Source organism: Varroa jacobsoni, unplaced genomic scaffold (genome assembly GCF_002532875.2).
Source record: "Varroa jacobsoni isolate VJ856 unplaced genomic scaffold, vjacob_1.0 scaffold_786, whole genome shotgun sequence".
NCBI classification, from domain to species: Eukaryota; Metazoa; Arthropoda; class Arachnida; order Mesostigmata; family Varroidae; genus Varroa; species Varroa jacobsoni.
In genome coordinates this window covers 245,520-272,748 of record NW_019213688.1, presented here as the reverse complement: position 1 = coordinate 272,748, position 27,229 = coordinate 245,520, and the positions used below count along the sequence as shown (strand labels likewise).

General features: G+C 41.6%; 1 long non-coding RNA gene across 1 annotated transcript; it reads left to right on the top strand.

Annotated features, from left to right (window-relative positions):
* Positions 1–22,309: 22,309 nt before the first annotated feature.
* Positions 22,310–25,238, top strand: LOC111263718 (uncharacterized). Its single transcript, XR_015312425.1, has 3 exons — positions 22,310–23,880; positions 24,337–24,475; positions 24,751–25,238. It is a non-coding gene; the product is annotated as an uncharacterized LOC111263718 (long non-coding RNA).
* Positions 25,239–27,229: the final 1,991 nt, after the last annotated feature.

Below are 27,229 nucleotides of genomic sequence, written 5' to 3'. Positions count from 1 at the left end.
AATGTGATCGATTTTGTTCCTTAAATGACATCACTGCGTAGGCTGCCACTTAGATATAACGATTGTCTAACCAATTACGAAGCTTATCCGGACTCCTGAATAGGGATTTGCATATTAACTGCAGAGTCATCATACGACGAAGTTGTCATATAAGTTCGAATTCGAAATTCTACGATGGCTTAGTGGTAGCGTGTTTGCGTACTAAACTCGGGAATATTACGCGAGGTGCTCGAAATTTGAAATCGGGCGTAGACAGACACACTTGACAGCGATTTCCTATGTGAAACTAGCGCTCTGAAGCAACGTGTACGGGACATGAACCTCGGAACATCTGATAGGCTTAAATCTAAGCTGCACCTATAACCATACAATATAGCATAGTAATAATCTAATAACACACGTTATTCTTGGTTCCATTCTGCAGCTTACACTGAATATGTCATTTCCGCATAGACTGCTTGATGCGTCTATAATAACCCTTAGTTCAACCTGTAGCCTCGTGAAGATCGAGATATGAAGCTCTAGTGTACCCGTTACCATCAACATTGAGTGGCTATGACGTGTCATAATAAGATGCGACAATCGATACAATCTAACTGGTTTTTTATTAGCCAACTATTGAATAAAATTCAATTCTTCTACTGGTTTTTATGGATCTGCTCTATTTGGCGAAGATGCGTTTTCCATGCTCTTCTATATACCACAAAATATTACCGAGGGAGCAATAATCGCAAATATGGCTGCGTCTCCAAAGGGGCAAGAGAAAGCTAGAAGAGGCCTGATTCGAGGTTATGCTCATGACGACACTGCCTGTTCAACAGAAAGTCTATGTTAATCTCGCAGTCCCATGGGGAACAAATGTACGTAAGCTAAGCGTATGCGTGGTGGCGTCCGTATGGGTCGTTACATAAGTAAATCCGCACAGCTGAAAATATGCAACACTGTATTTACAAACATCGGCGCTTGCCTATAGCATAAAATCAATGATTTATACCACAATGCTTACTGTATAAGAACTGCGCGTAAGTGATGAAAGCTTCTAATATCGATGCTTTGCATTGCATTCAGAAAAAAATTCAGAACTTAATAAAGCTTTGCTATCGACTCGAACGTAATGAGGGTCGATTTGGGTACGAAGTGAGTAGCCGTTCATACTCATGCACAACTCGTATTCTGTGTTCGGCATATGTCTACCGTCAGAGACACAAACACCTCGATTATGCCAATTGTTTATACTCATCCTGTTCTCTACAAACGCCAAGCTTACGTAGAGTCCTAGGGATAAATTTAAGGTAGACATCTAGCTCAATAATACAATAATGCAAGATAAAGTGAATTTTTACTATTTGAATTAGCTACCTATCCTGGTTACATTATAATTCGCGAATAAGACGAGTAGCATGGATAGTAGAACAAAGAACCCAATAACGATAATGGCCTATGGGGCCCTTTCCGATCAAATTAAGTTGTCGTTGAACCAGTCGATCAGCACTTTACGAAACCGGGGCTCTCAAATTCAAAGGCCTGTCCGTTGAAAGACTGTGACACTTACGAGAGAGAGTTTCCAGACGCAAACTCTATTCGCATATATAGCAGAGGCCATCCTTAAATTTAAGCTAGTAACACCTATAATCTGAACAGCAATCTGCCCATGTCTGCATATAGCTATACGGGGAGATCGTCTGCCGCAAAAGATCCATAAGGTATGTTCCAGTTTTCTGGAATCGTCAATTTTTCTGTACTGCGAGCACTGCGAAGTGTTGAACGTAGTTCAGTGCGATACGCAAATCCTTCACCACAGTTATGGGTATGCGTGGCGTCGAAGAACCAGTCGTTCCACGGGTTTCAAGCAACGTCAAAACAAAGGTGACGCGAATCGTTGAGTTCACGTCGAACGTGCAGGTCAATGTCAATTACTAATGGCCAGGTAAAGGTAATCAGTCTTAATGGCTTTATAATATATTTTATGCATTCGTTCCACTCCCGTTTACTTCGCTGGGATCGCACATACATCACCTACTTGTCGACACCATTTCTCGCCGTAACGGCGCGCCTAATGGGTAACAAGCACCTGCAACTTAGACTAAGCGTCCGATTATATGCAGCACTGTATTATATATGCGTAACTGACTCAGCCTTGTGAGGACACAGCAGAGGGCAGAACCTTGACAGATTTCGGAACTCTGTGTTCGCATCACGCAGAGTTACTTGGACGCGTCTTTTTTTTCGCTGCTGTACAACGTCCAACAATCGCCATCATAATGAATCAATGAACCCATAATAACGAACCACACTCTATGCGAGTGTGTCATTAAGGTAAAAATAAAGAAACAAAGGCGGTTGATCTGATACGTTATCACAAGGTCCGTTTAGCAGAAGTAGCCGAGGGGCGGCGAACAGGGCAAGTGTACGACAGCTCTATATCCGTGTTGATTGTCTAACTACTCGTCCGTCGGCTTTGCTGTAGCGCTTGTCCTTCCTCTCGCATTCTCTCTTCCTTCTCTACACTTCTTCGCTCTCCCTGATTACGATCGACGTCAGCCATTAGGACGCATATCGCATGAACTTCCACACCCTTCTCCTCCACAAAACCGCACCCGTTTGTGAGACAGGACCCTGTTGCACTGTCAGGATCAGCAGTGGCTATGGCAGCAAGAACCGCGAAGGAGCAGTAGTCAGCACAGAGTTGACGCAGGGAAGACAGAACAAGATAAAACGGCAGCACTAAAGGTACGGAGGCTGGTCAGGCCGAAGCCAACACTGCTCTACGGTGCCTTGTTCGTTCGTGATGCTGCTTCAATGGCTTCAACAGTGAGTGAGGGCGAGCGGCGGACTGCCTGACTGCGCGCGTGACAATTGACTTGCTGCCAAGAGATCAGGCGACAGCACCGTCTTGATGGCCAGCGACCAAAAGACCATGACAAGCGGTTATTTATATTGTCATGTGCGACATGGGCATTAGGCTGAACGCCGGGATGAAACGATGCAACGACTGCGTACCGCACGCGTTTGCTGGTGAGGGGCAGAAAGTACCGAAAAGGCCAGATGCAGCAGAAGCTCTTAGTGCCCCTAGCGGGAATCAAGAAGAACGGATGGGGCTGAATCAGGAGAACGAAATCGCTTATGGAACGTTGTATAGACGATACATGATAAGGGAAAAAGGTGAAAGACGCTCATGGTTCTCTGTCAGAATCCGGTGGCAGGCAAAGAGCAGCGCGTATCGAGGCTACTGGTGCTGTGTTTTTCACATGCTAAGGAGTCATCATCTTAACAGACGCTTGGTAAGTTGGTTTCGCGTCGTTTTCCCCCTACTAAAGACGAGCCACAATACCGCTATACATCGAGAGGGTAGCAAGCGAACCAGCCCGATGCCACAGACCTCATGCTACGTAAAGCTGCTGCTTGTGCCGCATTGGAGGCTTTTTTGTGCACGTGAAAAATGAGAAGGCGTCGAAAAGATGAGAGAGAATGGACCCCACAGCTAGAGGCTATCCACGCAGTAGTAGTAATGCCGGCCCCAGTAGCAGATTCTAAGTGGGAGGCGACGCGAGGCAAGGCCATTGCGGAGCTACTGCGCAAAAGCTGTGAGGGGTCTCAGTGTGCGCGGGGGATTGGCACATCTTGGCGAGCCGAAACAGGCCGTGGTGGGTCTAGGGCATTAGGGAACATAAAAATCTTATCGGCAGGCACGAGTGGTGGAAGCAACGGAAGCGTAGTAGCAACGGAACTGAGGTACCAAAATCACCGCCAGCAGCGGCGATGTCGGCAGACACCTCGGGAACTGAAGCGCCTCAACCAGTTTACCCGAGAAGGTCTGTTACGGACGGCTGGGCAAGACTAAGCAACCGACGGCTTTAGCAGCTGCGGCAGCAGCAGAAACCGATGCAGTCGTCTTAGAGCTTTCAGTCGAGCAGCGAATCTCGTAGCAGGAAAGCGTATGCTATAAGAAGAAGGGACAATTTTTGGAGACTTTCTGAGTGCCGCTTAGCTGCTCACTCCTTCTCTGTGACTAGAAAGCAGAGAAGTTGTTGGTTGGCCTCTATAGAGCTGTATAGTGACCTCCATCTACTCGTTGTCCTCTGCCGTAAGTTCGTAGTGTGCTGGCTTACTCTGCCCATTACTTGACAGATATAAATCGATAAGTGAGGGTGATCTAAGGGCGCGGATAGGAGCTGCGATAAATACTGAGACTTCACCAATGCACCGCTGAACTACGATTGATGGGTATATCCGATCGATTATTTTGCGACGCCAATGCTCCAAGACAAATGCACATAGGAGACGTACGTTTATTATGAATTAATGCGGCGATTACCCAGTCAGATCAGACAGAAGAGCTGAGAAGCATGTGCAGGACGTCGCTTGACATGTCCGCACCGACAGCTTGTTTTTATAAATAGTAATCCTTATTGTGATTAATAATATGAACCAACTATAACTCTAGTAAATAGATATCAAAAATACTATATCTATAAGGTAGAAGCTGTGTGTTCAAATCAGAACTTTGAAAGTCGTTTTCGACGCCTAGACAACAGTACGAAGCCCGAATGGTTGTAATCGTTTCTGGCGATCTGCTCGTTTCCACTGGCCTATGATTAATTGAAATGGGCATCTTATATCCATGAGTTGTTATTATGAAACCCAAATGCTCGGGACAAGCGCAGAATTAAGCAATTCCAGATTCAATGGTGGTGTTTACCTTCTTTTAAGATGGAAAGAGTCTTTTCACATCTCTCTTTCTCGAAAAAAAACAAACAAATATTTTTACTGTTTTTTTTTAACGTATTATTAACAAAAGTTATTTTTACGTTTTATGTAATATATGAATCGAATATAGCACAAGAAGGAAGAGAAGCAATAAGCGGTGCTGCATTATAAGCGTAAAGCTAGTACACATGGCCTCCAAAAAACGTATCTATTGTTTAACAGGTCATAACTTTTAGATTCTTCTATATTTTTACGATGTATTTAATTGAATAACAAACGAAAATATATCTGAAAATGCTATTGGAAAAATGAAAATGTAGCAGGACTTCAAGGAACATCAGCGAGTTTCACTAGCCGGGAAAAAGTACTGGGAAGCTACAGCAAAATATCACAAAGATCTGAAGGGCAATCAAATCTAGCTTGCCACCAGCAAATCAATTGTCCATCTTATTTGAAAACCTTGTAAATGGAAGAGCTACATTCTGTCAACAGCGCATACTATCATGAAGGTTACCGATATAAAGAAAACAATGTTATAGCTCCTTGCTTGAAAAATATATACAGGATGTATAATTTTTGAGGAAGGTTACTTGGACCCATTGAGCTAAATTGAAATTAATTTACATAATTAAAGTTGCTGGCCAATCGTAAATCTACAGGTTATTTAGGAAAGCCATACAAGTTCACCAAGGTTTACACTGTGATACAGCATTTCAAGCAACGGATTAATTCGAGCATTTGCTTCGATAGTACAGTGACTGGCGTGAATTAATTAAAGAGTTTGGAAAAATGGCCAATTAGGTTTTCAACAGGACGAGGTATCTGCGCACCATCATCGTGATGTAGGAGAATGTCTTGACGAAAATCTTGTAAACAGATGGATTGGACGAAGAGCTCCCATAGAATACTCTGCCAATAAGTAAGTTAACCAAAACCCTTCTAAGGCATTCATTTCCCTAAACTGGTATAGCTTTTTAGCTTTCACGGGTAAAATTCGTTTTTGGCAGTACTTCAAAAAAATATCGATTTATCTGCGCTGAAGGCATAAACTTCGAGGCAAGACCTTTTTCACAGTAAACGATTCAGAAACAATCTCCAGGAACAGGTCGTTGAACTCACTTCACGATGAACTTTTAAAATAATGAGCATTTTTTTTACAGAAACATTGCTTGAGCACAATTGTCGCCTTTGTATTATAAAGTTCAGTAAACTGTACGCTTACTGATACATATATATATTATATATTCTTCTAAAGCTAATACCCTTATAAATGTCATTATTTGCGCGTAGAATTGGCCAAAAAGAATATTTAAATATTTCGCGCGATAAAGGGTTTGTTGGTATAAATAGATTTCCACGTGTATTTTAAAAGCCAACTTGACCCGAGGAACTAATTATTGGCTCAATGAAACGCTTGTTTGAGCCCTGTTAGAAAGCCAACAAATGTTAGCTTTCCAATAATGGCTTGTTGTTATAATTATAGACTGTATAGATCGTGAGATCATTTCAGAAAACGTGATTTATTGCTACGTCTAAATGAAAATATTTGTGTAAAAAATTTCAATTCTTGCAGGTGGCCTAAACAAAAAAACCTGGCACAGTTTACTCTTTCTCTACTAACTCTTTATTACCCTGCTGTAGCGTTTCAGAATTGCAATTTCTATCCACTGTCTGAAACGAACAAAAATTGACATACGTAGGCATAGTAAATTTTCTTTCTTTTTCTTTTAATACGCTATTCCCCCTTTTTTACATAGGCATTTAATCTGGAAGCGACGACCACCACGCTCATTTTTACATTGACGAATTTTGATTTGGTGTAAATTACTCTCCGAATTTAATCGACCCGTACGTATTTCTTTTTGCATTTATACCTGAATCTGAACTGTACATGGGCTCATCTGTAGTGCACCTTTACATGCAGAACATTTTCTGTAGCTTCCTGTTTGCCACAGCTTCTCTGAGGTGCTTGATGTTCCATACACCAGGCGTGTAATCCATACGGTTTGGCGCCTGATATCAATTGCCAAGTGAGAGCGTTTTCCATACTTTTCTGCTTCTTCAGTCTGTTCTCAAAATCACTTTCTCAATATTTGCTCAATATCTACTGAGGCTAGCTTTTTCTTTGCGTTTCATTCCCAGGGTTTCTTTCCATGGCTTTTGTGCGCCCCAGGGAGATGCGGAGATGCACTGCAACCTGCCAAGGGGCAGCAGACGGGCTGGCTTCGTAGGTGGCTTCGGATTTGGGTTATGCCTTGGAATATGGGGGTTCATTGAAAGGAAGACCCAACAGCACTAAGTAACAAATAGGAGGGGGGGAGTCGAGGCCAGTCGTCTTGTAAGACGAATCCTTTTCTCTCACGACCAGTTGAAGGGATTCAAAGAAAACGTTGTTTGCATCACTCTCTATTTACCTTTTGTCCTTTTGCACCTTTTTTCCATTTTACTCGGCACATCTGCGTCGTTCTTTTACCGTAGCTAAGTCTGTCTGCGGGTTTTGGACGGAGCTGAGCAGGACGACACGTTGGAGCTGCTTCTACCACTGCTGGCCTTTTGTTGTTCAATCACCTACTACTGTTACTACGATTACTAGTACCTGACACCCCATGTTTTGCCTTTTTCAACTTAGAGCCCAGAAGGCTTCTCATCTAACTACGGCTGACTGGAGAGAACCAAGCAGTCCGAACATGCGAACGGACGGCTGAGGCTAAAGGGAATGCCCACTAAAGACGCGACGAACGTCCCCAGAGTCTTCGCTGGCGTTTTCATTTCTGCTGGTATAGTGTACGCGTATGGACATCTGCGTGTCCGCATGCTCTTCAGTATCTAGAAAATGAATCTGTTGAAAAAGAGCCTGCAGAGGAAACGGGAGTTGGCGAAACGATAAAAAACGGATCAGTATAGCCGTTGCAGTAAATAATACACTATTCCTTTTCACAGGCAACTAAATATCTGCGGTTTAACTCTATGCCATTAGGGTTCGCCCTTATGTGGAATCTATATCTGTCTGTTTAGCGGCGTGTGTACGCGTGTTTTATAAATTGCCCATTTATTTTGTTAGATAGCTTATGGGTCGGGTTGTACGTTTACAACAGTTTCTTTGCTGTTGTTTTAGCGGGCCGTGTATGTCTCCTGTTGTTGTGGTAGTTTAACAGTTACGTTGACCGTAATCGTAAGTTTGTGTATGTGCTTCAATTTTCAATTATTGTTCGATCAACTTCGGTAGATGCTTGTTTCCACTCAGCTTGATGGTTATTTGTAGGATATTGTCAGGGACAGAACTATGTAGACATGCAGTATACAAAGCGTTTTTAGAATGGTGAAAATAATCTTTTTCTGTATTACCACCTTCTGGCAATACTGCAACGATTTACGTCTATCTGGAAAAGCTTGTGGTCAATTTCGTCTAGTTGAAACGTACACTGTTTCACGCTCCGCACCGCGCGTACGTAAAATCATTTGCAATTGTACCACTGCACGTCAAACATTGCGCCAGTTCTAACTGAGCTTCGAGCGGTTCAGCTGACAACCAAGCATACGAAAAGTATAATAAGGCAAGTTTTTAGGTCAAGCTACCCCTATCTGCTTATGCAGTTTACCGTTTCAGGAAGAGAACTTCAACCACGATAGCCAAATGCATTTAGCGCCTCTTTGCCCTGCACGTCCACATCGCAATGCTATAGTAGGGTAGAGCTCTCGGTACGGATGTCGAGTGAATGGTTACATATTCACAGTATTTTACATAAACGGGTGATGGGCATTTTCGCATCCTTAGTACGAATCCTATGTATGCAGTGGCCCGCTACTTGACTTCAGCCGATACCGTAGGAGCCTGAATAGTAACCACCCCCCTGAGTAACCAACCCATATAAAATATTTACTTCTCGTTTAAGACTGAGCGAACAAAGTCAATTATCGACCCTTGAACAATTTCAAGCTGGAAATTTTATCGCAGACAGTAATTAGTTTCTGTCAAGATTGCTGAGGCGTTTTTAATGACGAGCCATTTTTCCTACAAACATCCATGACCAAAGGATCATCTGGTCAACATCATGAACGCGTTCAAATTCGTGAGTATATTTTGTTAACAGAGTAATGTCACACGCTGTGTCGAGAAGTCCACAGAGTGTAATGCATCCCGACTATGGAAAGCATATCTTATCTTAAACTGTATGATGTTTACTAGATCGTCTCAGCTCGTTGCCCTCCGTTAAAGAGGAGTGCATGTTTAAACTGAGCTCAAAGAAGAATACAGTAGCTCTTCTACATTATCTTGCTAACAGCTGATAAAATACGATAGCTTAGCCCGTCAGGAAACGTAATCAGCTAAAGCATTAAACGTTAACCAGTAGTTCTATACCATTCGAGACAGCGGTGCCTTTTCTTATGATATACTCTGCCTTTAGCGATTGCAATTAAGCTATTTTCTAGTGAAGGACCATCTCGATAAACAGACTTTTATATATATGCAAGGACGCTTGTTAGAGTAAACTTCGTTACGCTAAAAAACAAAGCTGCTTCCGGCAACCGAAGTACCCTGCATGAAATATAAGTATACATTTGAATTTTAAAACATCCAGAAGAAGCCGAAAAGGATCACTGCTTCTTTGGGTGTAGCCCAAGTCAAGATCGTGTTGATGGCAAAGTTTGTTACCGTAAGCAGATATATAAAGTGTCTGAAATTAGTCAGATATTCGTGCATTGGCTTGTCCAGGGACCGAGTATTATCAGAGCATATGCCCTAAGGAAAACCCAGCCCAACTTTTTCGAATTTGGTAGTGTTGACCAGAAAGCTCTCTGCCTAAGAGCTTGATGTATGCATATATTAGTGAATGTTTGTTTTCTCCCTAATTATTAGCTCATGTTAGGGACTGTTTAAATGTTAGAATAAAGTTTGCATGGAACTTGATCGGAGGGCATTTTGACTAATTGTGTCGGAGATTCGATAGATCTTAAAAAGCTGATATGGAAGGCCATCGGAATAAATATAGGTAAGGGACTTCTTTGGTTTTGTAGCCTCAAGTTTGTGAAGACCATATTTCAAACAGCCTCATGAAATATTTTCATTCTTGTGCTTTTGCCGTAAGTAAAATAGGTTCAGCAAACCCTGGCTATATGGTGTGCATATTAGTCTTGCCTTATTGATTCGACTGCTAAATCTCCCTAAAGGGTAAATCTCCCTAAACTTTGGACCCGAAAGCTTTTTTTTCACTCGCAGAGTCGCGACCGTACAAATTGTAAACGGCATGTAATTTACACACTGCGCGTGTGTGGATGTTAGTATCCTGCATGGTACGTTAAATAGTGTAAAATAAATGAGATAACTAAACGGAATAATAATAATCTGGAGGCTTCCTTTCAATAAAACAGACGAAGCTAATAGATTTTCTTTACATCTTAAAATGTCGCTAATAAGGTCTATTTTCCAGATTTGTTTTCTTCCAACTATACATCTATTCGGTCTCGAAGCAAATAGTGGTATTACCAGAAGGTAAGTAGTAAAACAAATAAGGATTTTTAATGTACCTGATTTTTTGTCGGAAATATAGAAGTATCATTGTATAACACTTATATGCATACATATGGTAACGGATATTGTATACAGTATACGTAAGACAACTAATATTCTTGACTACTGTGTCAAAATTATCCTGTATTACTACTGCTAGCGTCATTTAAGGTACATAAACATCGCCCCTTCGCTTACGACCGATAAATGTTGGAAGAAAGATCCAGGGGGGTTGGTTGGAAAAAAGTAGGTTTTCCGGAATTAGCCCAAAGCAGTAATCGACCCAGCAACGAGCACATAGGCAAATAAGTAAGAGACACAACAAGCAAAGGGGCATTTCGTAGGCTGAGCCTCTTTTTCTCGAGAGGCACAAGACGCCTTGGCCGCATTATCATTGTCGCCACCGTTGTTCAACACAAACCCGAAACTAATCAATTCTTCGACAATAAAGACAAAGTAAAAAACTCTACAAAGCTTTCACGAATTTAGGTTTACCTGTCGTTAGTGAATCAGTGAGAGAGTATACAGTGTCCTTAACAGCTGTACAAATAATTTACTGAGAGTGCTCTATGTGGCTGGAGCTTACTCTGCGGCTTGTCCATGTTCCCGAGATTGGGGTCTCTTCGTAAACCGAATTGAATTTGCATAGAAATAACTTGTAGTATTTGAACACGATCAAAATATAAGAGGTGAACATTCTCAGATGTCGTTAAGAGCATTCTGTTTTTTTCGTTTTTTATTCAAGTATATTGCCACCGCGTGTACCATAAACGTGTTACGGGTTACTTAAAAAAACAGACTTTTTTTTATTAGCGTAATCACTTTCAGTTGACTGAGTTTTTAGACGTGTTCGATTCTACTCGTTCTTCTCGACAGAAATTATGAAGATTCTATAAGAGCAATACTATTCTGTATGCGTACCGTGGTTACTCGAAATATATTGTATGTGCAAAGAAGATATTAAAGAGATTGTAATCACCTTTGTGTATGTATGTATATATATGTATGCGGGTTCAGGACGAAGATTTGTTGCGTGTTTTGACGTAACGCCCGCCAATCTGCACAAAACCATCTCGCCTTTCCCGTCTGGCCTCTTTCATTTTTCATTCTGTCGACAATTTAATACTGATCGACTTAAATCTGAAGCAGCTACGGTTAGCGATGCACTTCATAGCAAAACGTTTCTTTTATCTCGAAGACTTCATCTTGATGTCATACGCCCAACGTTCGCACAAAACAATCTCGGACGTTGAGGTTGATCGCTGCTGTCGCCTGCTGACTGACGTAGGTTCGAGATCATGCAATATTGAGTCTCGGTTCAGCTGCAAGGAGTGAAAAGCTTTTTTTTTATAGTCTTTATTCTTAACGCTGCTAAGCTTTTTTTTTCTTGTTTATATACTATATCTGAAGAAAGGCAGACCGTTGCGGCAGGCTAGTTGACAGTTCTTGCTGTTCCATTCAGTGCAGCGGTGCGACATCGAATTATTCGTCCTAAGGAGGCGTTCCTTTCGTCGCTCGAACGAATCGATTTTGCCCCGTCGATCTTTCCATCGCTCAAATCGCGTCTATATGAAGCAATACCGCAGGTGTCCATTGACAGACTGTATCAGTAGTTTGTGATGTTTCGCTGCTGTTGAGTCGTTCTTTTCAAACGAAACCACGATACTATTGCCGTACACATACGTGAGCTAGGTTCTTAAATTTTGGGTTATTTAGCTTAATCATCCCAAATAAAATGGTCCGTAGACGGCTTACTCACTAGTTCAATTAGTTACACATATGCCTGTTCTTGGGTCAATTATTGGTGAAATTGTTTTGTAGATCATTTTTGTTTCATGTATTTTGCTGTTACAAGCGAATCCGGCGGTTCGGAACAGACGCGTAGCTTAAGTCGCGAAGTTCTGTCATCTATAACGTACTACATATAACGTATATAGTATAACGTCACATATAACATACTATAGAACTATGTAACCTAGCTACTGAAAATACAGGAACCCAGTAAACAATGGATTTTCCTTGAATTAACTTCAGGTTAGTTGAAAATGTTCTTTATTCTTTATTATTATTACTATATCCTTTATTCTTTATTAAGCAAAAATAAACCAATCTAGAACATGCGGCCGCCATAGACGAAACATTGTTTAATTTCTACCGGAGGAGGATCAGACGAGTGAAAACAATCAAGTTCAGTGTGTGTGTCAAGTAAAGTCGGAAGTATCATCATGATAGTGCATGCAATGGATATCAGAGCAATCTGCTAGTATAAAATACTCGGCGAAAATGAGACAACAAATGCAGCCCGTTATTTCGAGTTCCTTAAGGAACTCATCAATCGCTGGTGTGGAAATCGAAAGCACACAGTTTGGTTGCCTACAAGGCCAGATCCTACCGCAATGCTTTAATTACTTCCTGGATGGAGCAAACCGATTTTCGAACATTGGTTTCAATCCGCTTACCCTGCTTATCTAAGTCCGTGGAATTCTGAAGTCTTCCGCATCCTATAAAAGAGAATGTCTCTAACATATCGTTCTGCAGATTTCGTCCATTTTTAACTTACGCCAGAAAATATTTGGGTAGCATCTTAGCAAGCACGAAGCTCGCCTCAATCGAAACAGTTCTATACGCCCGGCTACTTTAATTGTTGTAGCTTATGCACAGTATGTGAGATCTCTCTGTTCCTCTGTTTATCAAAGCAATGGTCACTTATATCGGGGTAGCAAACAGCTTTACGGATTTAGCTATCGACACGAGAAGCCGTCTCATATCTTCTAAGAGCACTTCCATTTTAGACGCAAGCCGCGCTAGGTTAAGTACACTATAAAGTTTTCCCTGCAGCGAGTTGAACATATGTTTTTCCTACCGAACTAGTATGCATAATAACTCCTAGATATTTTACCTTACGCTTGATCTATATGCGATTTCTCTTACTTCTAACGTAACTGCTGCGCCTTTTTCCTTCAAGTCAGATAAATTGCCTCGCTTTCGACAAGCACCTCCTGAAGAGACTAATCCTTTATCCAGCCACGGTGGCGGCAGGGACCTCCTTTGTCTTTTCTTCGACCTCTTCTTCAAAGCGAACTGTTAAAATTAACATTAGATCACTGACGTAGAGAATGCTTTTCGCGTCGTTCGGCACATTAGGGACATTAGGTACTTCATCATAGACGAGGTTCCACGGGGTCGATTCAAGAACCGATCCTTGTAGGATTCCCGTTGTGACTTTCTTTGTCAGACTTTCAGCCTAGAAACTTTTATATATGAAAGTATTCCACTGAGGTAATGCAGTATACCTTTTTATCCTAGAACCTTCATAAATATATCCAATTTGTTGGTTCCTAATATCTAATAATATCAAAGAAACGTAGTGCTGAGCCTTGAACGTAATCTTTCCTATATGCTCTGTTTAATGCTCTCTCAGTGGCTATAAGAGCACACGAAAGCCATATTGTGAATCTGACAAAATTTGATGAGTCTTTATTTTCTGCTCGAGCATATTTATGATAATATACTCCAAGATTCTGGCAGCCGTACTGAAGAGGCAGATGGGCCTTGATTTCCGACTCAGGACTACTTTCGCATTCTTCCATTCTCTCCAGAATAGTCCCTTTTTATGTTTATTGATGAGGGCCTGAAAATGTTCTGGCCATTTTTTGACGAGTAGCACAATACACGGTTGTACTCTATCTGGTCCCGCAATCTTACGCGCTACCAGTCCCCTACTGGCTTTTTGACCTCCTCAGTTGTGATCTTAAATCTTGTGTGCTCTACCATCGCTATATGCGTCTTCCCTTTATTAAGAAAAATCAGAATTAAAAATGAAAATCTAAAAAAGAGTTTAGTCTAAAATCAAAATCTAGAATCCTCCTTTCTAGGGAGGAACGCGTTTACTACTCTCTCCGTCACATCCACAAAAAAATTTAGAGTTTTCTATTTAACTCTGTTCATGTCAACCTGAAAGTTTACACCTGTTCTTCTACAAGTTCCTCTTATTTACATTTCCTGCTGCTCCCAATAAAGTCTTCAAGTTTTTTACAAATTGCTTTTAAACTCTCTTTCTCTCTCTCTCTCTCTCCCTCTATATATATATATATATATATATATTTCTACTTTCCTGCCTCTTCTTCTCTGTAGTTTTTCGTTCGCTCGCCGCGCTAGCTGTATGCATATGAAACGGACCATGACCATATTTTCATCTAGCAGTAAACTGCCAGCTCCTCACTTAAATGTTAATTAGCAACTGGAAAGCCCTTCTTGAAGGTCTCTGTCAATATGTGCATCTAATCGTATGTTTGTCCAAGCTACTTGTGTTTTGAATCATTTTTCGATCAATCCTCTTTAAAATCCTCAGAAAATAGGTGCCGATGCGATGCAGCTATCCCAATAAGCGTGCCTGTTGCCTTAGCGATGCGCGTTTGCTTGCCTCCCTACGGTGCCCTCCCGGGGATGGAGACAGTCCGTATTAATTCAAGGCCTTATTAAAGAACGAGAAATAGGGAAAAAACGACGCTGTCAAGTCGAATCTCGCCGTTTTCTTGCGCCCTCTACCTGTTCGCCAAGTGTTCGGGTCGCACATAGTGTAAGGCTTTTTCCATTTTGCCACCTGTGTCTGTCTCAGTGTACGACTCAATGTCTACAGGTTTACCAGTTAATACACGCAGTTGTGAGTTTGCACGTTGCTTGCTCCGAAAAGCAAAGTCCTTGCTTTGTCTATCACACCTCTGTGACCTGGCTTGACCTCGTCAGGACGACTTACCACTATGGCACTCGCACCGGAAACCGATACGCTGCTCATTTGTTGCCACAGCCTGAAGTTATCCATCCAGCAGGGATAGGCATACATAAGCTCAGAAACACAAAAGCGCGAGCCCCGGAGATCATAGGAACCTGGAGGCACCTAATAGACCTGCGTGGTAAGAAGATGTCACAAAGGAACGTTCCAAGCCAAAGTGCTTTAAAGGAGACTTCAATTGCCTACTCACTTAAAATCTCTGCAGACATCAAGAATCGAGGCTTTACAAAGGTGGTTTCTTCGACTGCTTTTCCCTTCCATTGTTCGAACAAATTCTCTTGTTCCCTTTGGTCTAGAGCCGCGTCCTCTCACTAACGGCCTCAGAGACGACAGAAACGAAAGCAGTAGCCGTGTCGGCGAGAGCGCGTTAAAAATGCAAATGACATGAACAGCTGTCGCTGAAAATCTGAATCTATCGATCGGGTTGAGCCGGTGGTCCGAACGAGTCTGGGGTTTGGCAGCCCGAGCGCTTCTCGATCTCCGGTCGGTGAACAAATGAGGGCGTTACCACTGCACCAGCAGATGCAGCCGTATATAGCGAGACTAGCAGGCACGGCGACAGGAAAAAAATACGTAATCGAGTGAGGGCGATGCTCGAGGGTTGGGCATTTTTAAGAGGAAAAGTCAGTGGCTACGAAATTGGCGAAAGCGGGTAAAACCCAGCTGAAAAGAGAGGAAAGACACAAAAAAGGAAGACGAGAGGATGCTGGCCAAAGATAAAAGAATGAACGTTTCATAATAGGAGAGTTACTTGACTTACCTGTTCATGTATAACCGCTGTATTATAGTTACAATCGTAAAATTGAGTCATTATTCGGCTATTGAAGACGGCGGGAATACACCAAATGCTAGATTCTTCAGTGGGAACCATTGCATGTGTTACTGTTATTATTAATCACTATTATAGTTATAATTATCAATACTGTTACTATGCTTGGATAAAATGAACTCAGTACCAGACAGAGAACAGCGACGCAGATACAATGAACAAGAAACGTTTTTACGTTGCAAGGTACCGTCATTCAGCGTTAACACAGAAGCAGAGAGCCCTAACCCGAAGATAATGCTAGATCCAATTGGCCCATAGCCCGACCTGCTACTGCTTGAATGCTTCTGGATTGTTTTATGGAGCATGGTATGACGAGATATGACGATGCGCGCGTGTTTGGATGCCGCAAGCCGATGAAAATAATACAGAGCCAAGCTGAGCTGGGATCACTAGGTGCTATCCTCGCCTATTCTACGGTTTTTTTTTTTCTTAACAGGACTTAGCGTCAACTATTTCGTTTAAACGTCAAATTAACCAATTACCTTTAGTTGACTAAATCGTTTTTACAAAACTGGATTGGCTTTATACGCATAAACCGAACACGATGAATATCAGTACGGTCGACCTACTCGATATGCGATGTGGAAATTTACGAGACCCTTGCCATTGTTTTCGTAATGGCCCGGAGTATTTGCGCAAAAACCGTTCTCATTAGTGCCGGTCTATGATCTGTGGAAACAAGAAGAAGATTGAGTACGAGTTATATATGTCGTCGTATAATTTTGCAACGCTTATTTGTGCGGCATAAACGTTTGTTTAATGTTTTACTATTGTAGTATAACCCGACGCTGCATCTATGGAAAGGACATCTTATTTTACATTGGGCTAAATAGTCGCTTAATTTATCGACAGTAAATCATCATTCGGGTGAGCTTTGTTGAAGTATGCATAACAAAGCTTGTGTATTCACAGCGAAAGCCGTATCAGCTTAGACAGATCATTGCGCAAAAGGGAAGTAATGAAATCACGACATCAAATACTTTTGAATTTTATTTAAAATAAAAGTTCAATCTTGGCCAGGTCCACAAGGTAGGCAGACACGGAAAAAACAATGACGAACTCAAGCCTTAGTAGGTACATCATCAAGCCTCAGTGCTTAAGCTACGTACATTGTAGTAAAAAAGATTTAGTAAAGTACTTCAACAATGTGTTCTGCAAAATTTCGCTGTTTCTTTATGGCCAAACGACATTACACGTTTAATTATTGCTAGATATAATTAAAATGCTCAATTTGATAAGTGCATACTATTTGCTAAACACCTGTTTAGTATGCCGAGTTTGTAATAACTTCTCCGCTCGCCTTTTAAAGCGGCAGCCATAGGTCATAAGGACTTCGACCATTCTATAGCCTATTGCGTTTCCCATAAAACGTAAATGCGAACGTACAGATGAAGCTTTAACAGGCATTTTGGAGTTCTTTATCAAGCATCAATGGCGGTCATGTGTATGCATTTCGTCATGGAACTTAATGTTTTCTTTTTCTTGTTTTTTGCGTCCCTCGCATTCAAAGATGTTCGCGCCGATAGTAGTGTCGTCAGATACTTGCTGATTCGTCATGTCCAGATCCAGTTGCAACGAAACAAGGCTTATTTGTGTAACCTTCATCCTGATGTTTGGAGTCATTTTCTCGACGAACAGTTAAACGACTGTTAATTATCTAAATGGGTGCTGAAAGGTACTACTTATAATCTAGTGGGCTTTTTCTGCCAAGAATGAAAAAAGTAATAAATTTAATGTACCGCAAGGCCGTTCCGTCTTAAGTGCTATTAATGGCACCGTTTTGCAGTAATTAAATATCGACGGTCGCACTACAAGCCGGGAGATTTCCGGGAAAATCAGCTAGTAGAGCCGTTATCCGGCAGGATACTAAATAGCTGCATGGTAACAGTAGCAAAACCGTACGCCCGTATGAATATAAGGATTTGCTTGTTTATCATGATAGTAAATAAATGATAATTAAATAATTCAAAATCAAGTCAAACTTAAATTTCGATTTAACGAGCCTTGTTTATAGTGTGTTCAGATATGGTAAATGAATAAGAAAAACTGGTGGTCTCCATTGGCTTAGACACATATTGTACTACATACATGCTCCCTTTATCTAGCGGTTCTTAACACACCCCGATAGAGAAGAGGACGGAACTACGACAACGAGCTAATGAAAAATCCAATACTGTATTATAACTACAGACAAAACTACGATTCAAATAAACAGGTAAACTTATTCCATTTTGTCTTCTGATCGCTATTATGACTTTGACGGAACCCTATATATCCGATAATGTAAATGCGCTCAGCACAGATCTTTACCGCTGCTGTTTCAAACATGAACCAAGTATCCGTACATCTTTAACGCTTTTTTAAATCTACCACGACTTTATCCTGCTAGCAGTTCCGTTGTCAATTCAGGAATTTGCACTCGGTTTGTCCTTTGCCCATTCTTCCTCTAAGTGGAAGAACCGCTCTCACCAACGAGGCACCTGTTTTGGCAGGAGAATTTCCTTACTTACTAGCAAATATTTGATTACAAACTCACTAGCGCATACTCCCGCGCCGAATCTATTGTGTGTTTGCAAGGTCTTTTTTTGGCCTCCTCACAACGCCCCCGGGAACGCCTCAATCTTTTTGCGTGCAGTAAACACTTAGGCAGGTTGGTGGATTTTGAGGAGTATGTGCTATTATAGAGGCAAAATGTTTTGTACTCTTGCGGATGACCGGGCCATTCCGGCGCAAATGAGCGTTCAGTTCAGACCACGGAAAAACGTTGGTGGCAACGTACGCACCGACAGGAATTAAGCTGATAATATATGAAGGCGAGTACTGCTACAAAGCAGTTGCGACAAACATGGTTAAACGTTATCTTTTTGGACGGACAAGCTCAATGATATTCAAAAAGTCTTCAGTTGAGAGAGAAACGTTGTCCGGTTTCGAAAGCAATAATAGCTTGAAGTCGACAACAACAACAACGTTTTCAATAATACTGAAAACAGAAAAATAGTTCAGTAGTCAAGCCTAAGTTCTCTTATTATACAATTAGAAAAGACCGTGTTAGGCGGGAATATTTGTAGGTTTGTATCTAAATGTACAAATTTCAGTTGGCTTCACGATGATTTTTGTCACTCAGCTTACTCTAATTAAGACTTGTGTACCTCCTGGAACCTTAGCTGAGCAAAAACAGGTATCTCAGCTAAAAGTATAAGTCTTAATTTTTCATGCCTACTCAACGTAAACACTGTTCATTTCGACTACATCTTCAATTGGAGGCCCGCATTGCATATAGTCTCGTTTCAAATGTTCGTACTGAAATTCTGCAAACGCTTCCACGACAGCGAAGGTGAGTCTAGTCCAACCATTGTCATGTCAAGGCGTGTTCAACTATGACTCAGTCATATTCTCTACGCAGTAAGGTTTAAGTTCGAGCCGTACGACGGCCGTATGTGTTTATTCCGGGACATGCTCAAGCAACGAGTTCGGAAGCACTACCCAATCAGTATGAACAAGTGCGCCACCTCGCTAGAAGACTTATGGCACTGCCTTAACATATTGCTGAAACTGCGCAAGCTTTCCCCCGAACAACTAAATACTTGTTATAGCCTTCTAAAGTAATTGACAGCTTATTATACGAAGCTATGATACGTAAACGTATGTTTTAAAATTGGCGAGTCCGTTGGATTTAGCTAATTTCTCTATGGAACGTAAGAGAAGTGTATTTCTTCTATGAGAGCTTAAGGCAATCTTGAGAGGGGGAGTACAAGATCTGACTAATTATAGGAAAAAGTACTCGCTGCGAACACCGTTTTATTATACACAAATTCTGTTTGAGTATTTTTATATGAGCTGAATACGATCGAATTAATGCGTTGCAACTTAATAAAAACTGAAGAAAAACATTGAATCAGCTATGAGCCCTGTATAAATATATAAAGTGCTTACTCGAATGTTTCGGTCTTTCTGTAAATCCTCAAGCTATGTACAAATGTGAATGATGGCCGCTCTCAGACTAAAAGAGGCCAAACGTCGCCCTTAATAGGTAATGACTAACCACATAGGTTTCCATCTGGGTACGCAGTTTTCGTACAGCTAGCTCTTGCTCTGTCTGGACAAAAAAGACGCTGATTGAGTAAGCATCCATTTTCTCCTACATTTTGCAATTTTGCCTTTATGGCCATCCGTTTGGCGGAATCCGGACACCTCGGCGTTTAGGACGCTGTCTCATTATGCGATGCAAAGTGCCCTTTACCTAGCACATATTCAAACACTGTTGTGCTGCCTGCCACAAAATGCACGGATGGCCCATCTACGTTTACGTGGTCAGTTGGGTTCTTTGAATGCTAAATGTTTCTGATGGGTTTAGTATACTTGCAATGTGTGAAAACCGCTGTTAGCTAATGTTACTCATGCCCAGTTAACAAAATAGAAAGCCAAGATGCTTTTATTCGATTAAGAATTACTGGGACACTCTGCGTAAGTGCTAGCATTTATTACTTCGGAATAATAAAAAGGCTATAACGGGCTACGGGCCAAAACTGTATTAAGAGTATCTTCATTTAGGTATCAAATTAGCCGACTTGAGAATTGCCAGGCGAGATTTGCATTCATTTTGGGATAATGACCTGGGTCAATAAAACAGAGCTGCTGCTATACGGCTGCCGGCAGAACGACGATTCGATTCTTGCCCTGATATAGTTTTTATTTAGAAAATAAAAAAAAAACCGTCAAACTGAATAGAGTGTAGAGGGTGCAATTATTACTAAACTAAATAACGTTGAACATAGCTTTTCATTGGTAGGTTTTCAATGGTGTTCGGCTATGCATAGCCACAGTGTGCATCTATATAGATATTTTTCTAACTCAGTCCGTTTTGTGGCTAAGATAATGAACTACAGGTTGAAATTTGATGAGGTTGGCACTTGCAGTACTAGCCTTCCCTGAAAAATTGGCCTCTATTTAGAAATTTACAGACGTAATGTAAATGTCCAGCAACCAATATTTAGTCTTTACGGTGTTATACGCTGAACCAAACGAATATTTTTACTAAGAACATTAAGGTACATTGCGGGGTTGACTTAGTCAGAAGGCCTGTATATATATACGGTATTATTAACTGGTTTAAATATTTTTTGATAGTTCTTGTAGGGTAAACGTTGGGCTAATCCTTAACGGCGGTATTTATTGTTTTTTATTCCATATCCATAAGGGTTCGCCTTTTATTTACGGCTAAATAAGAGACACTAAATCAGATATTGTGAACCACATCTAGGGCGCTCAAGAGTTTTAAGGCAAACAATTGAGTGCACCACGTTATTGATGCTTTATTGACATAGAGATATTCCAGTCGTTCGCATGTTGTTATCTTTAGTACAATTGCATCTGTACTAGTGCTTCATAACAGTCAAAGGAATTAGCACCATCTTAGCAGGCATAGCAAAAATCGGCATTTTCCGTCATGATATACTAATGAAGAAAAAAATAATTCTAGACCAATTCGTATAAGTTAGGTTCGACACGTTTGACCCTCTCTACATTGCGGGCCAAGTTCGGCACATTTAATTGCTACATCACAGAAAGCTTTAACCTCCTCAGAGTAATAGCGAGAGAAGTGTTCAGAACTATAATAAGCGCGTAAACTTCCATAGCACACTGACTCTTCGATATCTATATATCGTTATTCCTAACTCCCTATATATGGAACAGATATAATCGCTAATTTCCTTGTCAAGCAAACATGCCTTTTATATTACATGAGCCATAGATACATTTGGGTATGCACTTGTTTGATATAAGTGATACTTTCTTCGTTGTAACCTCCGCTTCTGCCACAGTTACCAACCAACATTCGACTTGTTTTACTCAAACGATATAGAAAGCCAGCGTTTTTTGCTAATTATACTCAACTTCTTTCCATCGTTCCTCTTCGCACCACTTTCTGTTTTTATATTCTACGACTATGAAAAACAACAAAAACATTTTTGCTAGCGAAAGTCCTCTCTTTCTCTCTATCCATTCCTCGTTCTCTTCCAACGATCATTTCACGTGCGGCGTCGCATTGAGTATGTAATGATCGAACGTTGGCGTTGGTCCTCGTCGCACCAATCCTTGCCACACTGATCTTATCGAATCATCTGAGAGCGCAGGAGTCTCTCAACTCCTCACTCCTTTTTCCATTTTGCGTTACCGTCTATGCCGACGCTTACGCTACTTGCGCCTTCTACCCTATCGGCGGCAACGACGACAACGCGCTGTCGATGCCATCGGCGCCATCGCTGATGCAACTGACATGTACAGACGGAGAACGCATACAGATTCTGTTTGCATAGCAGCTGTGTACAAACTTGAATTCAATTTCAATGTATGGACAATACATTGGTGTCTTTCCTCACTCAAGCACTTGTGCGTGTACGTACATATATGAGAATATGTGTAAATGCCAAGTGTTGGGTGTGAGTATGCTCTTGTTGTCATTCGCCACGGTCGCGGTGGGATGCTGCTGAGGCGCTTCGCTGTTCGATGCTTGGTTGACAGTGCCACGGAAAGAATCGTGAAGGTTCCACTGTCTCGTCGAATGGCTGTCGCGTTATTGGCCTGATTCTCGATAGGAATATGAAGCAGCAGCACAGTATCACAGGATTGCGCAGGACAGTTCGAGTGTTACTTTCGTTTTTCGTGGTTCGGCTGTCCCGTTAGTTTCCGCCCAACCCCCGGCCTTACACATGCCCCTGTTTGTTTCTTGGCGTCAAGAAGATTCCCCCGAGACATTGCTGGTGCCGCTATTCCTCTTCGAGAGGAACAACCTTAGCGAAGAATGTGAGGAGCTCTCCGTGTTTTTTGTGTTCAGCATGTATTATTTCGTCTCGTTTTTTTTTGCCTTTCTTAGTTTTGCGCTATGTCGCCAACCTTCGCAACAGCAGCAGTGTCGTCGACTACATGCTGTTTTGTACGGGCTTGTCTATCACTCTGCCTTGCTACACCTTTCTCTCCTTCTCGACCCGTCCATCGTCTTTGTCTTCTTGTCAACTCTTTCTGTGGCGCGTTGTCGCCATTCCCACTAACGCCATTATCGCCGCTGCTGACGCTACTGCTGCATCGGCCAGTCTTTACTTATCGTTACTCGTCACTGGCCTGAGCACTGCTGCCGTCGCTTTGTCGAGCAAGTTCTTCATCCGCGTGCTGGCGCTTCTTGCTTCTCCCAATTGATTCGTGGGATGCAGTGCTGTTGCAGACGCTCTCGAGCGTCAGACTTCAGTCCTTCTCTTCCCTGCGCTTCTCACTGCATGGAGGGATCAACAGAGGAGGCAGGGACAACCGAGGCAGCCGGCCGATCTAGAACTACCGCTACTCACAATGATAGAGCGGACTGGCATAGGAGCGAAGCTGAACTGTGGCTAGCGAAAAGAAAGACGAACAATGCCCAAGTGGAAATCAATTCTTCGCCTTTTTCTTCTGAAACGAAGCGACCGATGAGAAAACACGATCACTACGACGGCAACTACTGCGACGGAGCGATAGAGGAGAAAGGACGAGTAAAGAGCGAAGCGACAGAAAAAAGGTGACGCGGAAAATGTTGGGCAGTTTTCTGCCACAGCATCGGGGGCTATGGGTATCAAAGACATTGAGAGAGGATGGAAAAATGTGATTGCAGACATTGGCCCTGCCGGCCGCACCTCACAGAGAAGTAGACTGCACTGTTACCATTATCTCAAATCTTGCGAGTTGCTCGGCGCTTTATTGTTCCTTCTGCCTGCATTTTCTGGATCTGTCGCTTTTCGGTAGTTTGTCGTTCGACAACGCTGCACCAGCTTGCTTGCGACTCGATTTGCCCAGCGTCCTATGAGAACCCAGTTGTGCAATTCTCTACACACAGCAGTTTCCCCCTGTCCTTCTGCCGTTTTGAGTGTTCTGTTTAAGTTTTAGCTTGAGCTCACGTCTCATTTTGCCACTTTTTTTAGCTCAACTGAGAACTGATTCCGATAGATGAACTGGCAGATCGTTGCGATGGCACCTAGTTTATCGGCCCAAACAAGACGACCATGGAAAAGTACTACGGTAAAATAGAAATCACTGCTAGGGCTAGACTGAACGACATAGATCTCTAAAGCCACTCTGATTGCGAAAACTTAAAGGGCAACGCCTAGTTTAAACATACACATAGAGGATCACAGGGAAGGACAAAATCAAAAATGACATGCGAAATGATGTGCTCATTATTATTATATATTATAATAAATAATAATAAAAAGCAGCGTTCGATGTCTTATGGTTACACCCGATGCACTCAATGCAAGGCAAGTGGTAGAAATGACAAACTAAACGCCCAGATCATTGGCAGCTTAATTTTCGGCGCATAACCGAAACTCAGCAAACCTAGTTGTTATTGTTGCAAACCTAGATATTACATGCCCGTCCTTTTCCTGACCATTTTCCTTCACCTGATGTTGATGCCTGCGTCATTTAAAGACGCCGACACTAACGAACGTCAGTCAATATTCGCCACTTTCTCAGGATGTGTTTGCTCGACTAGTGAGCATGGTTGCCCAATCGCCTTCGCCTTTCTTATAGCCTCCGACTATGGGTGCGACTTCGGCCGAGGCAGAGGCACAGATCGCGGCCGGCCACATAGGCCCCATCCCTTCCGAATAAGGTAGGCCCCTATGAAGACATTAGAGCATTCGCATGAGTGCATAAGTATACATAGGGTATTGGGAACTCTACGGGAGGTGAAATAGGTTGAATCGGAACATGCTTGAGGTGACTGGTGTGGAATATAGGAAAATACGTTAGAAGAGAGGTTTCAATTCCCAAGAGTAACGTTAGAGGTTTTTAACCTCATTATCCTTACAAATGTTTTTATATAGTTCCTGCATGCGACCTGTTTCTCTGAAATGCTAAGAATTCGCAATTTTTATACTTGTATAGGAGCCATGTCAGCTCTACTCTTTCGAATGGCGGGTGGTTTGCTGTGCCAGCTGGTCTACCGAAGTGGCAAGTCAGCCATCCAATCGATGTATATGTAGTCCCCCTATTGTTTTAGTTTTCTCCCTTTCGTTATCTCGCAGCCCCTTTATTTTTCGAAATTGGCGCCACTTCTCCGTTTTCCTACAGAGCTGGCCAACATCCTCGGCAAGCAGGCGGGCTTGTTACACTTAGGGAACTAGCAGACAGAATTATACACGTATATATATGTATACACACTTGAAATTTAGTGTATCACCTGTTGTGTGATTCTAAGCAACATTTTGGGCCTGAAGAAATAAAACATCGCGTATCCAAGCAATGATAGGTCTGAAATTATTTTTTTCTTATAAGTTCTAATGACACTTCGTCTAAGGACCGCTTTACCTATCCATTCTTGCCTAATTGTGAATTTTAGTATTCAATAAACTGTAAATCTTACAACAACATTATTCTACGTTTATTTTCATTGGTCTGAAATTTTATGCGTTTTTTCGACAGCTAGTTCAATATCTTTTCTATTAATGTTAGAAACTTTGTTAGTACTTTGTGTCTTTTGGTCCTTGCCCTGAACTTGATTTCGAGCACGCTTTGAGTACGCTAACACCCGATTCGTACGTCTGTTTTTTAGCGCTGCGTCATATATTGTGTAAACATTTCACTTTAACCCTATGTCAACTCGATTGACTTACCTGCGTTTCTTCCAACGAGATACATTGGGTTCTTGTTAGATCGTCCGAAAACTTACGCTCAATTTAAGAACGGTAATTTCAGAAAACGCCTAATGAGACGCTTGCGGATATGGAGTTATTATTGCTTACTTTGCAACAAAACTAACCGCGTTCTCAGATTTGTTGCTACAGTAGTAAATAAACCAGGTGCCTGTATAAGAAATCAATTCGGATAGCTATGCATCATACGTTGTATCTATGCGGAAATAAATTTGTTTTGTCATCTTTTTCCAATTATGTTAGAATTCATCTGTGGGTGACGCGTCGTGATTTATTACGACACAATCAAAAATTATTTAAACATGCTATTATCCACGATGGAAAAGAAGTATTGATCTTACACAGCGTTAATAAGTCGTTTGTTTGAAAAAGTATTAGTATTTAGCAGTGGTCCTATAAATGAAAAAAACTGGTTATTAAACTTTATTCATATTATACACTAGGTAAGATACTTCAATATGTGAGCCATCTACCCATACATTAGTTGTTGAATAGATATGTGCAGAGTTGCCTGGATAGAAACATAATTCCAACACGAATTTAGCAAATTCACATACGTAGCCGGCAATCAAGATGCATAGTCGGGCAAAGCTGTACGCTAACGCTTCTTACAGTCACTGAGAGCGATGCCTCTGTGTGGCTCAGTATTTTGCTAGAAAGATCATAAGGTTATTGGAGCGCCTAACCTAAATTTAAGGCTAAGGCTTCACCGTGAATAGGAATTTCTCTGGTAAATCATCGGCCTTATTTGTAAAGGGAACCGGTATTGACTTGACGACGAGGACAGCCATATCTACCAAACTTTTATGTTTTTATTATTGCAGTATCTGCAAACTCTGTATTGAGTGTATTAGTTAGTTGAGCCTTAGGCAAGCAGGCCAAACTGAGTCTGTTGTATTCTTTTGAATAAAAAGAACTATAGAAACGACTGTCCATATAGTGTAGGTTTTAAGAGGTAAGGAAAAACGTTATCTTATCGTTTAGTGCAAGTAGACTCATTACGAGATGACAACATTGTATTTAAGGCGTTTGATGTTAAATAAACTACTAATGAGCTACGAGAAACACAGTGACATGTGTGCGACTGAGTTTTTGCCAAATATGGAATTTCCTTAAGGACCCTACAGTCACTTTTGTGGAAGTTGTTCGTTGAATATTTCGATAAATACTCCCAAAACAGATACGGGTTCTATGTTGATTTTTGAAAAACCAAATAATCATAAGTCACACAACTCCAGTTTCCCGAATTCATCTCTCTCCGGTATTATTGGACACTAATCTTCGCAGCCAAAATGTCCTTAAATCTACTCAACATGCTGTGTCTTCCTATTAGAGTATACTGGCATTGCCCATGGTATCGTATATAACAGAGCATAACTTGGTGTTATCTACTCCTTTAAAAAGAGAAAGAAATCAACGAACTTAGCAAGCTTTCCTAAACAAAGAAAGCACCGTAATACAGTAAACAGTATTTCCCATCGAAAACAAAAGCTTTCGAAGCTTTGAACGAAACGGCATACATCATACGACGTTTACGGAAAAGACGAATGAAGGGGGTAGTTTTCCTCTTTTCTTTGAGGGTACATAGACTTAACCAGTTCATTTTGATACCGCTACGCTTAATACCATTGCCTATAGTTTCATCTGCCTCCGCCTCTAGTGGTAAAGCAATCAATCCTTTAAGTCTTTAACCAAAATAATCAACAGTCAAG